Source organism: Bombyx mandarina, chromosome 04 (assembly GCF_030267445.1).
Source record: "Bombyx mandarina strain Sakado chromosome 04, ASM3026744v2".
In the NCBI taxonomy this organism is placed as follows: Eukaryota; Metazoa; Arthropoda; class Insecta; order Lepidoptera; family Bombycidae; genus Bombyx; species Bombyx mandarina.
In genome coordinates, this window is record NC_143211.1 from 6,341,474 (window position 1) to 6,357,427 (window position 15,954).

General features: G+C 34.4%; 1 protein-coding gene across 1 annotated transcript in view; it reads left to right on the top strand.

Annotated features, from left to right (window-relative positions):
* The first annotated feature begins 676 nt into the window (after positions 1-676).
* Fatp (fatty acid transport protein) overlaps positions 677-15,954 on the top strand; it is a 52,028-nt gene continuing 36,750 nt past the window's right edge. The window contains exon 1 of the mRNA XM_028183999.2: positions 677-836. The gene's annotated coding sequence lies outside the window, so the exon portion shown is untranslated. The remainder of the gene's footprint in view (positions 837-15,954) is intronic.

The window sequence follows — 15,954 nt, forward strand, 5'->3', positions numbered from 1 at the left end:
CCGCAGAGGCTTCCTGTCCGCCCGCCAAAAGGTTGGCGATCGAAGTATGCTGTTATAATATATATGTACTCATCAAGCCCTTCGTCGCAAGCGACGAGTTCGACGAGAACGACCGGTTATAATATATGAAGAATGCCGCTGCCCATTCTCCGACGAACCCCTTAGTCGCCTTGACAGATACCCCCTGGAAGAGATGAGATCACATAGCGATTCGAAAACGGTTGACTTGGAAAGAGCCAAAGAGAAGAATTTATTCCTGAACATAATTTTAGGTTTAGATATTTTCCGCGAATTTTTTCAAGCATTCGCTATGGATTCGCTTTTGCATTTAGCTGTATAATATTATTTATCTTTATTTTATTTTATTATGTTCACTACATACCCAAGATCAAGTTGACTCGCTTACCCATTTTCGGCAGTTTCTTTTATCCTCGTTGTGCGATAATTTTTTTTGTGTGTAATTGAATTTTAAACTAATGGACGTTTGTTTACTCAGGTTCTAAATAACGCCATAGATTAGATTCTCGGTTGGTGCGTTTTTCTTTGTAATGTAACAAGGGATAAGTAAGTCAACAATAAGGCGTTTGTTATACGTACAACATAGCTCTCAGAGCGACAATCATTATCACAAACAATCAACAACCCCACCGACGGGCGCGGGCATCCGCTTATCGACAATAATTGTGATTCCACGTTCACAGAGTCGCAAGCGTGCCGTTTCGCCGGCAGCGTATTCGATTATCGCAGCCTAAGCGAGCGAGTCGCGATATAACTTTCTTCGAACTTCAAGTTTGTGTTTATAGTGTTTAAAAAAAAAACAAATAAAATTAAAATATGTAAGTTTTGTTTATTTAATTTTACATTATTAATTGGCTCACATAATTATGAATAATGAAAAAAATAAAGATCAAAAATTTATATTGTGTAAAAATACTACAAAAATGTACGTTGTGTGTCTAAATATTATTATTAATTTTTCTGTTATATTATCCAAATTACTTGAATAATTAATTCCTAGCAGGTTTATATAATTTTACTGAGAAAATGATATTTTATTTTAGAAATAATATTAATGATATCTTATGTATAAATTGAATTTGAATGTTTCAAAACTGCTGAAACCTGTAGTTGACATAATTTATTCATGACTGCAAAATGTTTTTCGAGATAAAAATATCATAAACTTTTATGTAAAAAAATTTAACTCTCATTGAATGTGACTGAAACGATTTTCGGAAAAGTTACCGATTTTTTTCTGTTGAAATTGTTTCTACTGTTATATTATATTGTACTATTTATCTATATTCATAACAAATATATCGTAAATTTATGCAACCTTACGCGACGAACTTAGATTAATATCTTATTGAGTTTGAAAACTCTCGATTGAAAGTCAAACAATAAGTGTAAGGAAATTTTTACACTCCGGTTGGTTGGAGTCGAATTTTCCATAACCATAAATAATTTTAATACTTTTCCATACAAATTTTAAAATTGCAATAATCATTCCGAAAAGTTTTTTTTTTATAAAATTTCATCGTGCATTATTTTGCTTTAAAATAATCTATGGCATTCTGTGTGTAGGTGTATTAATTCGGGCTGTGTGTATTGGTTATTCACACATTGCTTGGGCTATTTACCTGATTTTTAGAACTTATTAAATCTTATTTATCCGGAAGAATCCAAAAGGTAGACGTTAAAGGAAAGAGATCTTCCGGTGTCTTACTTAATATGGGTGTTCCTCAGGGTTCCATATTGGGTCCCTTCTTATTTCTTGTGTATATCAATGATTTACCAAAGTTTATTGAAACCCGTCACGAGGTCGTATTATTCGCTGATGATACATCCTTATTGTTTAAAATTAAACGACAATTGGAAGATTATGACGATATGAATGATGCTATCTCGCGCGTGGTACATTGGTTTAGTGTTAATAATCTGTTATTAAATAACAAAAAAACAAAATGTATAAAATTTACCACACCTAATGTTAGACAAGTAGACACTAATATCATTGTAAGTGGAGAGACACTGGAGCTTGTTGATTCGACAGTTTTTCTTGGTATAACAGTTGATTCCAGGCTGCAGTGGGGTCCTCACATATGCAAGTTAGCGAATAGACTTAGTTCTGCAGCGTTTGCGGTAAAAAAAATACGAACGTATACTGATGAAGATACGGCACGTCTAGTTTATTTCAGTTATTTTCATAGTGTTATGTCCTATGGCATTTTGCTATGGGGCAATGCTGCCGATGTCGAAACGATTTTCATCCTGCAGAAGAGGGCTATTCGTGCTATTTATAATATGCACCCGAGGGAATCCTTGAGGGACAAGTTTAAGGAAATCAAAATTCTAACTTTAGCGTCCCAATACATTTTTGAAAATTTATTGTACGTGCGTAAAAACATTGTAGAATTCCCCAGAGTCTGCGATTTGCATAATGTGAACACTAGGAACAAACATAGGCTTGCGTTGCCGGCGGCTCGAATTAAGAAAATAAGCAACTCTTTCAGGGGGCTGGGTGTACAGCTTTTCAACAAGATCCCACAAAACGTTCAACTACTACCTGTTCATAGATTTAAGAAAACTGTCAAGGAACGTTTGTGCAACAAGGCATATTATAAAGTTAAGGATTTTTTACTAGATGGCACTACGTGGGAATGAGGCGTTCGCTCCTGGCCTTTTCATTTTTCATTATTATTATTATTTATTTGAATTGTATTTTTTTGACTTGTTTTTTTGTATACTGTAAATATGTTTTCTTGTTTAAAAAAAAAGAAAATAGTTGAGAAAATACAAAAAAAAAAAAAAAAGCCCGCTGAGTTTGTTTCGCCGGTTCTTCTCAGGACTGTGGCTTTTTTTGGAACCGGTGGTAGAGTTAACATTTTCTTTTACATTTTGACATTCAACAAGTGTGTTTTTGATGACATCCAAGTTGAAATAAATGATTTTGAATTTGAATTTGAATTGAATTTGTTCGACCAGCCCATACCGTGGGCCCCGAAGGTCAAGTACTTAGGCGTCACCCTCGACAGTAGGATGACATTCCGCCCCCACATTAAGACGGTACGCGACCGTGCCGCCTTCATTCTAGGACGTCTCTACCCGATGATATGTAGGCGAAGTAAAATGTCCCTTAGAAATAAGGTGACACTCTACAAAACTTGCATACGCCCCGTCATGACCTATGCAAGTGTAGTGTTCGCTCACGCGGCCCGCATACACTTAAAATCCTTTCAAATCATTCAATCCCGTTTTTGCAGGATAGCCGTCGGAGCCCCGTGGTTCGTCAGGAATGTCGACCTCCATGACGACCTGGACTTAGAGTCCATCAGTAAGTATCTGCAGTCGGCGTCCATGCGCCACTTCGATAAAGCGGCACGACACGAGAACCCTCTCATCGTGGCCGCCGGTAACTACATTCCCGATCCTGCGGACAGAATGGAAAGCAGTCGACGTCGCCCAAAACACGTCATCTCGGATCCACCCGATCCACTAACGGTGCTTTTAGGTAATTCAAGCACCGGTCACCGTTCTCGTCGAACCCGTCGCTTGCGACGAAGGGCTCGACGAGTAAATTAACTCTCAGACACAGCCCACTGAGTTTCTCGCCGGATCTTCTCAGTGGGTCGCGTTTCCGATCCGGTGGTAGATTCTGCGAAGCACGACTCTTGCTAGGGTTCGTGTTAGCAACATCGTCAGGTTTGAGCCCCGTGAGCTCACCTACTAAAGTTAGGGTTACGCTGATATAGCCTCTCAAGGCTCTCAGCTTAGGTAGGGAAAAAAAAAAAAAAAAAAAAAAAAAAAAGGGCTATTTAATTTTTGTTTCCCATAATTATTACTTATTTTATTAACGAGATGATTCAGCATGGTCGTTTAAGTTACAAAACAATTCGGTATCTGCCATTAATATCATTAATCTGACTTATGAATGAATCGTACGAACAATTATTTCAAGAAATCTTTCATTTATGTAACTTTCGAAAGATAACATCCGGACCTTCGTGCGCCTGTGAAATATCTTTCTTTTGTAATCGTTTTTCTAGAATTATCTCTCTTTATCTCACACATTACGTAATGTTTATATTTTTTCTAGAGAATGTTCGCTGATGTTGGGCAAAGTGTTAAATTATTATAACAAAATCTGTCATTGAAGTCATCATTTATATTATATTTATTCTATTTAAAAAATTATACGTTGCTTAAGTTATTTTCTTAAACTCGATGATCGACTGCCAGTAACACAATTAATAATATATATTTGTGCAAAACTAAAATGAAATAACAGTGCAAAGTTTTTAAAAATGCAAGCGCAAAAACGCACGCTCTAACGATTTTTTTTTGTTAAAGATAATTATGTATGTTGATTCCTGTTGATTAAAAATTTAAACATCTATTTCTCTCTATTTCAACTTAAGCGCATACCTATTCAATCGTGATCGTGGTTAGTAGCGGTGATTTTTAGAGCGTTGGCTTTGCAATCGGTGCAATTAAGTTGCACCGTAATAATTCTAATTACATCTATACATTTAAATAAAATTGGAGTGTCTGTTTGTAATATTGAAATAGCCTCTTTTTACTACATGCATCTAAATATATATACGGTACATACACCAAAATAACATTTTTTACAATTTTTGTCCGTCTGTCTGTCTGTCTGTCTGTTTGTCTGTTCCGGCTAATCTCTGGAACGGCTGGATCGGTTTTGACTGGACTTTCACTGATAGGTAGCTGATGATATAAGGAGTAACTTAGGCTACTTTTTTTAGACTAGCTTCGCCCCGCGGCTTCACCCGCGGTACGACAATAACCGCGGGTAACATCGCGAGACTCAGCTATCAATAATAAAATTTAATGTTTTCGAAGCGAACCGAGGGCGGATCGCTAGTCTATACTAATATTATAAAGAGGAAAGATTTGTTTGTTTGTTTGTTTCGAATAGGCTCCGAAACTACTGGACCGATTTGAAAAAATCTTTTTCCATTAGAAGCCGACATTGTCCCTGATGAACATAGGCTACTTTTTTAAAAAAAATTTAATTAATTTTTTTTGGTTTCATGTGTGTTTTAATGTTTCCGAAGCGAAGCGAGGGTGGGTCGCTATGTTAAATAATTATGGTGCATGTTAAATAATAAATAATTTTAAAGTAGTTTCTACAAATCAATACAAAATTTAATGTCCACTTTGTAATTTCATGATAATGTTATCAATAATATTATTTTAATCGCGTTGGTCTGTTTATCTTTGTTTTTTTTTTCGTTTATCAAAATACGTATTTCAAACGCCCAAGCGTGTGTGGGATGTGTGGATTAATTATTCTACTATTTATCATCTATTATCTATCCTCGGGTCAAACTTCAAAGGTATAAGTAGCCAACACGATTATCAGTTTAAATTTATGAAATTCAGTTTAATCAATTTATTCGTTAATTGTTAACATCTATTGTTTTTGGTTCAAAGATATTAAGAAACATTATTGAATTTTGTTCAGTCGGGCAGCATGTGTTAAAAGAATTCTTCCTACTCTACATAGTATCCGAAACTGCATCAGTTACAAGGCACAATTTACAGTGTCCCGTTAGAATTTTTATCAGGTTCTTTCACTAAATGAGGGTCTAATTAAAAGTTTCTCGGTCATCGAGTCCTTTCACCTTCCGCATGTAAATGCAATGCATTCCTTTTGAATACTCGTCCAAGAGTTTTATTCAGACTAGTTACTAAAATGACAGTCTTGCCTTTGTTTACATTTCCCTGTTCCGACGGAGCAGTTTAAAGATTAAAGATAGCAGTTTAAAGAAGAAGTCTAAAGTTTTCTAGATAAAGTCAGTCTTGTAGTTCGTTAACCTGACAAAATCATGTGATTCATTAGATGAAGTCTCGTACGTGTTTGCAGCCCGCCTTTATACACAAGAACATTCCTTCCCGTATTAGGCATGGTAAATCCATTCCCGCCATCAAAATCTTTGTCCAACACAAGCCTTGTGCCGCGAAGGTCAAGTACCTAGGCGTCACCTTTGACAGAGGCATGACATTCCGTCCCCATACTAAAACAGACCGTGATCGATCCGGTTTTCTAATCGGTCGTCTCAACCCTAGGACCTACAATCTACATACAAGCGAAGTAAATTTGCCATTCGTAACAAGGCCTCTATAAAACTGCATACGTTCCGTCATAACCTATTTATTATTTATTATATACTTATTTATTGTTAACATAGAAGTAGAAACACAATCATAATTTGCATCTGTGCTTGAATTAGGTGATAAAACCTGTATGTCAAGCAGCAGTGCTCCTCGTAGACAGAATACAACAGCTTTACTTCAGATACACAAAAATAGAAAATTAATTGGACAAAAATTAAACTGAAATTCATAGATTGCATAAAAGTGACAATATGTGAGCTTAAAATATGTATGAAATGAAAATGCCTATGCAATTGTCCAATGTGGTGGTAGATTCAGCAAAGCACTAGGTACTGTTATTGGAGCTAGTGTTAGCGATTCTCTCAGTTTGAGCTTTGAGCCCGTGAGCTCAACTACGCGTCCGAGCGTAGCTGGTATAGCCTCTTAGGCTACCGGTGATTACGAAGCGGGAAAAAACCGCAAGAACAGCTTATAGCTGTTGCAAGTGCTACAGCTAATAAAAAAACACGACAATTTAGTCCTTATTGCATTATTATTGCATATGTTCATTTCCAATGTTTAAGCAAAATGTCTAATTAATAAATATAAATTACGTCATTTTCGACAGTAGTATTAATGTTAAAAAGATTAAGAGTATTGGCATGCAGCGTACGTTCGCGAAGGTCAAATTTAATGATATTTTATATCATACCTACGTTGTAATTAGGAGGTTTTTCCTTTCAATTCGTCTATGGTTTTTTGTCTTCTTCTTTGTGGTATCGGCCTTCTAAACTAATAAATACTTGGATCTATTGTTTAGTGTAATCCAATCCAAAAAAATGGGTCATAGAAGTACACGTACAATACATCGGAAATGTGTAATTTGAATTGTTGCAATAATGAATGCCTATGTTTCGAAAATTATAACACGATGTTGTTCTTTCATTGTGTTTTGGATTTATAAACGCATGTTCAGTAGGTAGGTACGGTTATGATGTAAAGTAATGATAACTGTCCTAGAATCGATCGCGCTATGATCGCATGATTGCAGACATACACATAAGAACTATAGTACAGGACGTCATACGTATAAGACTACGGATACTTTGAATTCCTTTATATAGATATCTGTAAACAAAACAGACATTATATCGAGAGGTGAAAGGCTATTAGGTTGAAGCGACATTTCGCTACGTGACATACCTACCTATAATACGAAATTTTATTTTAATAAAACAGTAAACCGATTTCATAAAAATTAAAAATGATAATTTTATTTTATAGTCAAAGTTAAAAATGCTTTATTAGGGAAAACTCAAAAACTACTGCTCAGATCCTGATAAAATTTTAAGGCGACCACATTCAAATAGAAAAAAGTATCATCAAAATCGGTTCATCTAGATACAAGTAAGACGCATACAAGAATAACATTGAAAACCGCCTCCTTTTTTGAAGCCGGTTAAAACAATATTACAAATGTAATTTACTTTGAACTTCAACCAAGCATGAATTAAAAAAAGATGAAAGTACACTATGAACCCTTTCCCGTGCATATTCAAACGCACACTTATTTATATTATGTGACAATACTGAGACCTTAGAACTATAACTCAAGGTGTGTGGCGCATTTACGTTATAGATGTCTATGGGCTCCAGTAACCACTTAACACCAGGTGGGCTGTGAGCTCGTCAACACATCTAAGCAATAAAAAAAAAGGTATATCATTACGTAAATAAAGTTTCATTAATGCGACTACATAAAGACTTTTGCTTTTACCGATACATCGTTACGATACAACATACACTTCAGAAACCGAAGCCCGAAATTTTTCAATATTAAATCCACTTTTCTACAAAACTTCTTGTAACTTGTAAAACTTCTTGTAAGTTTTATTTAATTGCATAACGCCAAGCTGTGATTTCTTAATTCATTTAATTCTTTGTTGTAAATATAAATATTATAAAATATCAAAAATATTAGAAAAGGAACAAAATATCAGAAAACAAAATAAAAGTAAAGTATTAAAACCCAAATTATTAATATTTAAACAATTTGTCTGTACCTAATGGATACATTCTTAGGGTACCTATTTAACTGGTATTCTGAATTTAAAATTACAAAGCAAAGAGAGCCAATTTCTAAAATATATTTGATCATTCTTTTTAGAAAAACATTTTTTTTCTCGAAGCCACAATAACGTGTTGTCCATCTAGAAACATGTGATTGAAATGTAATTGCATGGGATTTTTCGATTATAACGCCTGCCCTATCCTTCCACATCGAATGCATGACTGCTTTGACACATTGCAACATTTCCCGCGCTTACAGCATATCGTAGAAAACGTCAATATGAACACAAATAATCATTAGAGTAGAATGTACCTATGTAACTTTAAACCATAACCGTCGTATAATACAAGTTATTTTCCTGCGATGTATACAAATTACAAACGGCATTAAATCAAGGCCAGTAGTAAACAATGACCTGAACCACATTAGGGTGGCTACAGCGCCGGGAGCCTCATTACGCTCGCCATAACGGTGATCCATCAATGCCACTATATAATCGTAATTCTAACTATAGTACACTGACGATACATAGTACTGCTTAAATCTTTGTGGGTATTTGTATATATAGAAAAATAAATAATAGTTTAAAAAAAAACTAACAAAATACGCTTTTATAGAAAATCCTATTAAAAAATATTTTAGATTTTATTGTAAAAAAAGCGTGGAGTGCTTTTCAGGATACTATCAGAATAACCCTTCTACTCATATCTGTTCATAAAATATTTATAACTACTAATACTATGCACCCAACGGTTTTTTTACACTAAAATATTTTTTTCTTACACTATTTTTAATTCAAATTAATTAAAATTTATTTAGTTATTCCGACGTTTTGAAGGGGGTCAAAATCATGTTATAAAAGCGTATTAATAATAAACTAAAATATCTATGGCTGAGCGTCACTTGAAAATGACTCAACCGATTTGGATGATTTGTTTTCAGGGTATTTGTATTTGCAGAAAAAAGTTTTGTTTTTAGGAAAATCCATGGGAATGAATATGCGAAGTGTCTATAAATATACAAATAAATAAACGCGAAGCGTCTGCAGTGAAATATATGTAATCGTATAATCCATTATACTTAAATTTACAAATTAACGTTTTCTGTAAATCCTAAAATATAGAAATGCGTCAGATTGTCGACTAAAACAACGATTAACTCTGTTTTAACTTTTTATTTTTCCATTTTAAGACATCCGACGAACCTGTTTACGAGCGAACAAAAAAGCATGCATAAAAGACGCACGTAGGTACCTGAATAAGAAAGATTCTGATTTTAATAATTGCTCACTGCTTAATACATAGAACTTTTTTTTATTTCAATTACGGAGCTAGATGAACTTCGGTTGGGGCGGTCGCGCTTTGTAAAGTTTACGAAATACGTTGACATACATTTTGCGACATTACTCAATCATTTTACAGCCAATTGTGTACGTCTGCATTACGTAGTCTTGACTAATATTATTTCGATAATTAAAAATAAATAACTTAGTGAACCTCGAAAAAAGTTGTATTTGAATTGTACTTTTGCGTAAATTCACAAATTTTTACTGGTGGTAAGACCTCTTGTGAGTCCGCATGGGTAGATACCATCACCCTGCCTATTTCTGCCGTGAAACAGTAATGCGTTTCGGTTTGAAGGGTTGTATTTGTAACTATACTGAGACCTTAGAACTTATATCTCAAGGTGGGTGGCACATTTACGTTGTAGATGTCTATGGGCTCTAGTAACCACTTAAAACCAGGTGGGCTGTGAGCTGGTCCACCCATGTAAGCAATAAAAATAAAAATAAAAACACGAGGATAGTAGTCGATATGTGGACACTCATGATAGTAATGAAGCTCCATCTCAAAGTCGTTCAGCGAGCTACGTTTGTAGTTTCTCTGAAGAATAAAATCTAAAACGAGGTCATCCGAGAGAATCAACATTACTGACATAGATGCCAGAATTCGTTTTGATGTTATACGAAATCGCAAATCGATATTAATCCGCCTTTCAATCAATTTATACAGAATTTACATTCAAAGCAGATTAAATTCGATAATTTATCGAGGTTTTCGAAGTGACATTTAGTTTAAAATATGACATTAAGTTATCTATGTCAGTTAACTAATAATTCAAAATCGCTTTCATTGCGATGTAAATAGGTTTTCATAGCGAGCTTTATTACTAAGTCTAGGTCAGTAAGTTTAATAAGTTTTAATAAATATTAGATACTATATTTATTAATTTTATAATCGAAAAAATATATCTGCATAGCATTTTTTTAAATTTTGTTTCAAAATAATGAATTAAGTACCTAAGACGTGCTCACGAATGACTTTAGTTTTATAATACTAACGTCATTCGTGAACTTTAATAATTTGATATCATTATTTTTATTCTGCATTGATTACTGTGAGCTATCACAGGTAACTATACTGAGACCTTAGAACGGATATCTCAAGGTGGGTGGCGCATTTACGTCGTAGATATCTATGGGCTCCAGTAACCACTTAACACCAGGTGGGCTGTGAGCTCGTCCACCCATCTAAGGAATATAAAAAGGTAGGTATGTATAACCACTTACGAGTTTGGGTGCAAATGTGTATTATCTATGAAACAGTCGATGTATCAAGATGAAAAGAATAAAATAGAATTCCTGACATGAATTTTAATGTCGGGAATATATCAATATATTAATCCTCTGTGTACATAAGTAATATTACTATCAATTCTCGAATTAATACCGTTCCAAGAAGCCTCATGGATGTTGGTTGGTATTCACGTTAAGTTTTTCTACGCTTAATACCAGGTACCTACATGATCTACCCAGCTTCGTACTTGGAACTTGAAATTTTTACGTCCTGACAATAACAATGAGGTAAAAATACCAAAGATAATTGAACTTCATATTTACCGATAAAACAGACTAAGTCATGCGATGGAAGTTAAATATTTGTTGTGTGTTGGAAATAGGTGAACAAAAATGCGCAGTTTTACTATGGTGATATAACCCATTCTTACATGTTTAAATAATAACTGCCTTATGCGTTTCTCCGAATAAAACTGCTCTGAGGAATTGTTTGAAATGATTCTGTCAACTCGTTTTTACCATCGCGCCGTCCGCTACCAGAGTAGAGTTCATTCATACTACCTGGAGCCACTGCGTTTATCCACAGTGCGTTTCTAGAGATCTTTTTTGCCACGTACCATCCGACTTCGGAATGAGCTCCACTTCACGGTGTTTCCAGAGCGCTATGACATGTCCTTCTTTAACCGAGGCTTGTGAAGAGTACTTAAGGGTAGGCAGCGGCTTGGCTCTGCCTCTGGCGTTGCTGCAATCCAACCCATGGCTGACAGTAACCACTCATCATCAGCTGGGTCGTATGCTCGTCCGCCTTCAAGGGCAATAAAAAAAAACAATGTAAAATTCATTTTACGTATTTCCCTCTTTCGTTCGTGGTAAAGCTGATTTTCAACGATAAGGTCATTACGCGTGTAAATAAATCCCTCTGTTACATCCATTGATAAGGACATTAAAGTCTTACATATATATTTTTTTATCTTTATCCTACCGTTAGAAGATACCTTAGTAGCACTGGTAGCTTGTAGCAACTGATAGTATATAAAAACAACATATATAATTTTTGTTTATTTTTGTTTATTGCTTTAGATGGATAGACGAGCTCACGGCCCATAGACATCTACAACGTAAATGCCACGGAATAGATAAATAAGGTTGGAAAGGCCTTTGCTCTAATTTTGTATTAGAACCAGTGTCGCCGCTTCATCCCCACTATTTTAATTTCTACACATACACATACTGTGATTACAAGTATTTCGCACACAACAAAAACACACACACATAAATCTCAGGACAGATATTCGTTCGCAAACTAGCACAAAACACCCGTAGGCATACACACTCACACACGCAAAAAGGCAATAAAAATGTTCATACACGCTAGTGCTTGATAAAATCGATATTCTTTATCGATAAATTATCTGATGAATGAATGGAGAAAATGAAACATGAAATAAATATTGAAAAAGAAAGCTATTTTACTTTTATTAATTACTAATAGTCACTGTCCCTGGAATAAAACGTATTTGTTAAGCAGTTGGCGCTTGCTATTAATTGCGAATGAATTTTTCAAAACTAAGTGTATTCTGATTTTTTTATGGTAAAATCATTTTCAGTAAAATGTTTAGAGCAAATAGTACTCGTCTTTGTCTCCAGTTTCCTCTACCTGTCACGTCAATCCATTGTTCCCTGGCGTTAGGTTCTTTAGGAAACCTAAAATTTTTAATTTACTGCCTAAGTCAAATAGCATTTTACTTAGATTTTAATACGTCTTAGACAATATAGTAAATACCCGTAAATGAGAGGTCTACATGTCCCTTTATATTATACCTTCACATTAATTCAATGATAATAATTCAATAATAATAATACATATTTATTTTACTCAAAATACGTCTCACTAAGAATATACTAGGTATCATTAATTAAATATAAAATAATGCAAAAATTATCCATGTCAAATGTAAATATAGTCATGAATTCTGTCGATGATTTTATTTCACCACATGGTCACCTCACTATCGACAAAATGCACCACGGCCAATCAGGGCAAAGGCCGAAATTTCAAAGATTGAAGTGTAGAGAACGCAATGCATGTAGTACATTGGAAGCTGACTTGGTCATTGCGTTCATTGGGCGAGTACACATCGCGCAATGTATGCTATTTATAACTTGCTGCAATAATATTGTTAATGTTTGGAATTTCATAATGCTCAGTATATTTTTATGTTTTAGACAAATAATATTGTAATTAAATGGTAATTTCGACTTACCGATCGAAAGATATACCTCCTCGCTCTATACTTGAGGTCTGATTTTTTGTTTTACAAGTTATAATTGCACAACACGGCACTATAAAGCGGAGATCTGTTCGCCAAAGTAGTCCGAAGCGCACTAAACGCGGTGAATGAAAGAATCGGTCGAGTTATGTTTGTACAATCATAACTGTGGCACGCTTGCCCCGCCTACATTACCATTCCAACCTTATTTATCTATTCCGTGGTAAATGCCGCCACCTACCTTGAGACATGAGTTGTAAGGTCTCACTTTTTCACAACAGTGCATCGGCTGCCTGCCCTTCAAACCGAATTGCATTACTGCTTCACAGTAGAAATAGGCAAGGCGGTGGTAGTAGTACCTATCCGTGCAGACTCACAAGATCTTCTACAACCAGTAATTGCACCAATTATAATTTTGCGGGGTTTTTACACGATGTTATTCCTTCACCGTGGAAGTCAATCGTGAACATTTTTTAAGTACTTATTTCATTGGAAAAATTGGTACCTGCCGGCGAGATTCGTACACCGGTGCATCGCTGCATACGAATGCACTGAACGTCTTATCCTTTAGGCCGCGACGACATCCAAAATATTATTAATAAATTTATTATTTACTATGTACTTATTTATATAATATTGAAATGTTATAATTTATGAAACGATATAATAATGTACATACAAACGAATGAATAAGGTCACACTCCGCTGCGACCAACGCTGATTGTATTCAAAACATTAATTTATTGAAACAACTTGCGGACGAACTAACTATGGTGGCTTCATCGAATTATTATAAGATTTTGAACGCAGAATATTCAATAACAATAACTTTGTACGTTCATTATTAATCCAGTAGTTTTTGCGTGTAGCTAACATATCGATCCATCATCATAAACTTTCGCATTTATAATATTTGTAGGTTATATTTTTAACCAATCGCTGGTAACCTAAGGAGCTAATTTAGCTAGTTGCCGATGGGCAGGTGAGCTCACGGGCTTTACCTGAGAGAATTTGCTACAACTAAAAAAAGCAGTGCGCGAATCGGAATCACGACTCACTGAGATGATCCGGCGAGAAACTCAGTGGGCTGAGTCGGTCAGCTATCATCAATTAATCGAAATCATCCTTCGGATATATTTTTTAAACAAATCACGCACTGTCGTCCAACCCCAATTTAGGATTTCCTGTGTTATAGGTACCAGTGACTCACAAACACACCTTTAAATATATACATATATAGACAATAAAGACCCAGACATTAGCAAACAAACCTTTTCATCTCACAATGTTTGCCCGATGTGGGAATCGAAGTCACGACCCTCGGTGCAACAGTCAAAGGCGCTAACTGCTACTCTACTGAGTCAGTCATGTATAGAATTAAACAATAAAAAATACTATTTACTATAACAATTATCCAGCCTTTTTTAAATACAAATTATCAGTACGGTGTTATCTAATTAACTCCTTTGATTACGATTACATTTTTTATCTATATATTAATACGTGAAGCAAAAACTTTGTATCCCTTTTTACGAAAAATGCGCGGACGGAGGAGTATGAAATTTTCCACACTTATAGTGAATATAGAGAAGAAGTGCACAATGCTAATATTTTTTTAAATAATGCATAAAATATACATTAAATCAATAAAGAAAACATTACACACACTACATACCATGTATTTGACGCACACACGCATGCATACTATTTATTGTCAAACTTTTGTTCTTGACGTCTGTGGTCAAATTGAGAATAGATTAAATGAGTCGTCTATTATCAAAGGTGGCAATCTGTGCATTTGGACAAAAATTTTTTATTGATATGTCAATACAGATTGATTTGAATATAATCGTCTCCTTCAAAGAATACGGTTCAAAACCTGCATTAAATAAAGGTTAATAGTTAACCTGTTATTTATCTAAGATGTCGTTCCGAAGAGTTTTGTGACTGCCGATGGAATACAAAGTCAATAATTCGTTTTTCTGATTTACCAATCATTGTCCAAAAGTCAGATTGCCGCCTTTGATAATAGTCGACTCAAATATTATTTGTCTTTATTAATATTTTTTTATAGTGTAGCTTTGGTGAAATTTGTGATTATAGAAGTATAAAATACAATCTTACAAATCTTACAATTATAGTCGAATTTCGACTACTGCGGGACCTCTAGTGTAATTTAATGTTTCAACTTGAACATATTGGTATGTTTTTTCTATTTGGACAGAATATCTTACGCCTGTTTTTTTTATTGCTCTTGTAGGAGACGAGCATACGGCCCATCTGATGGTGAGTGGTTACCGTCGCCCATGGACTTCAGCAATGCCAGGGGTAGAGCCAAGCCGCTGCCTACCTGCTGTTTGGTGTGAAATGCTTATCATAAATTAAAAACTGATTCTAAAAATGATTCGTAAAACTAAAAATAAATTTTGGATATTACACTAAATATATATATATATATATATATATATATATATATTATATTACACATATTACTTGTATTATTATTAATAAAAAAAATTATTTGCCGTCCGAATTCAAATAGAATTATTGGAACCAATTTTCAAGCTTTCATAGAACACTAGAAACTAGTTGTTTTTTTATTTATTTATATTATTTTTAGTTTTACGAATAATTTTTCGAATTAGTTTTTAATTCTTATATAAATAATTTGGTACATTAAAATATTAAAAATAATAAATATTGTAACCTTTTATATCAATCGAATTTTAATAGTCAAGATCATTGTGTCTAGGTCTAATAAAAATGTGGATATCTAACATTCCGAATTAATGCAGTATGATATAATTTATGCACACGAATTAGAAGAATGTATCTTCTATTATATGTATATTAACAGAGATCATACTCTATGACGCAATAGCATGACTCTTTCTTTCTCTTTCACTTTCACATAA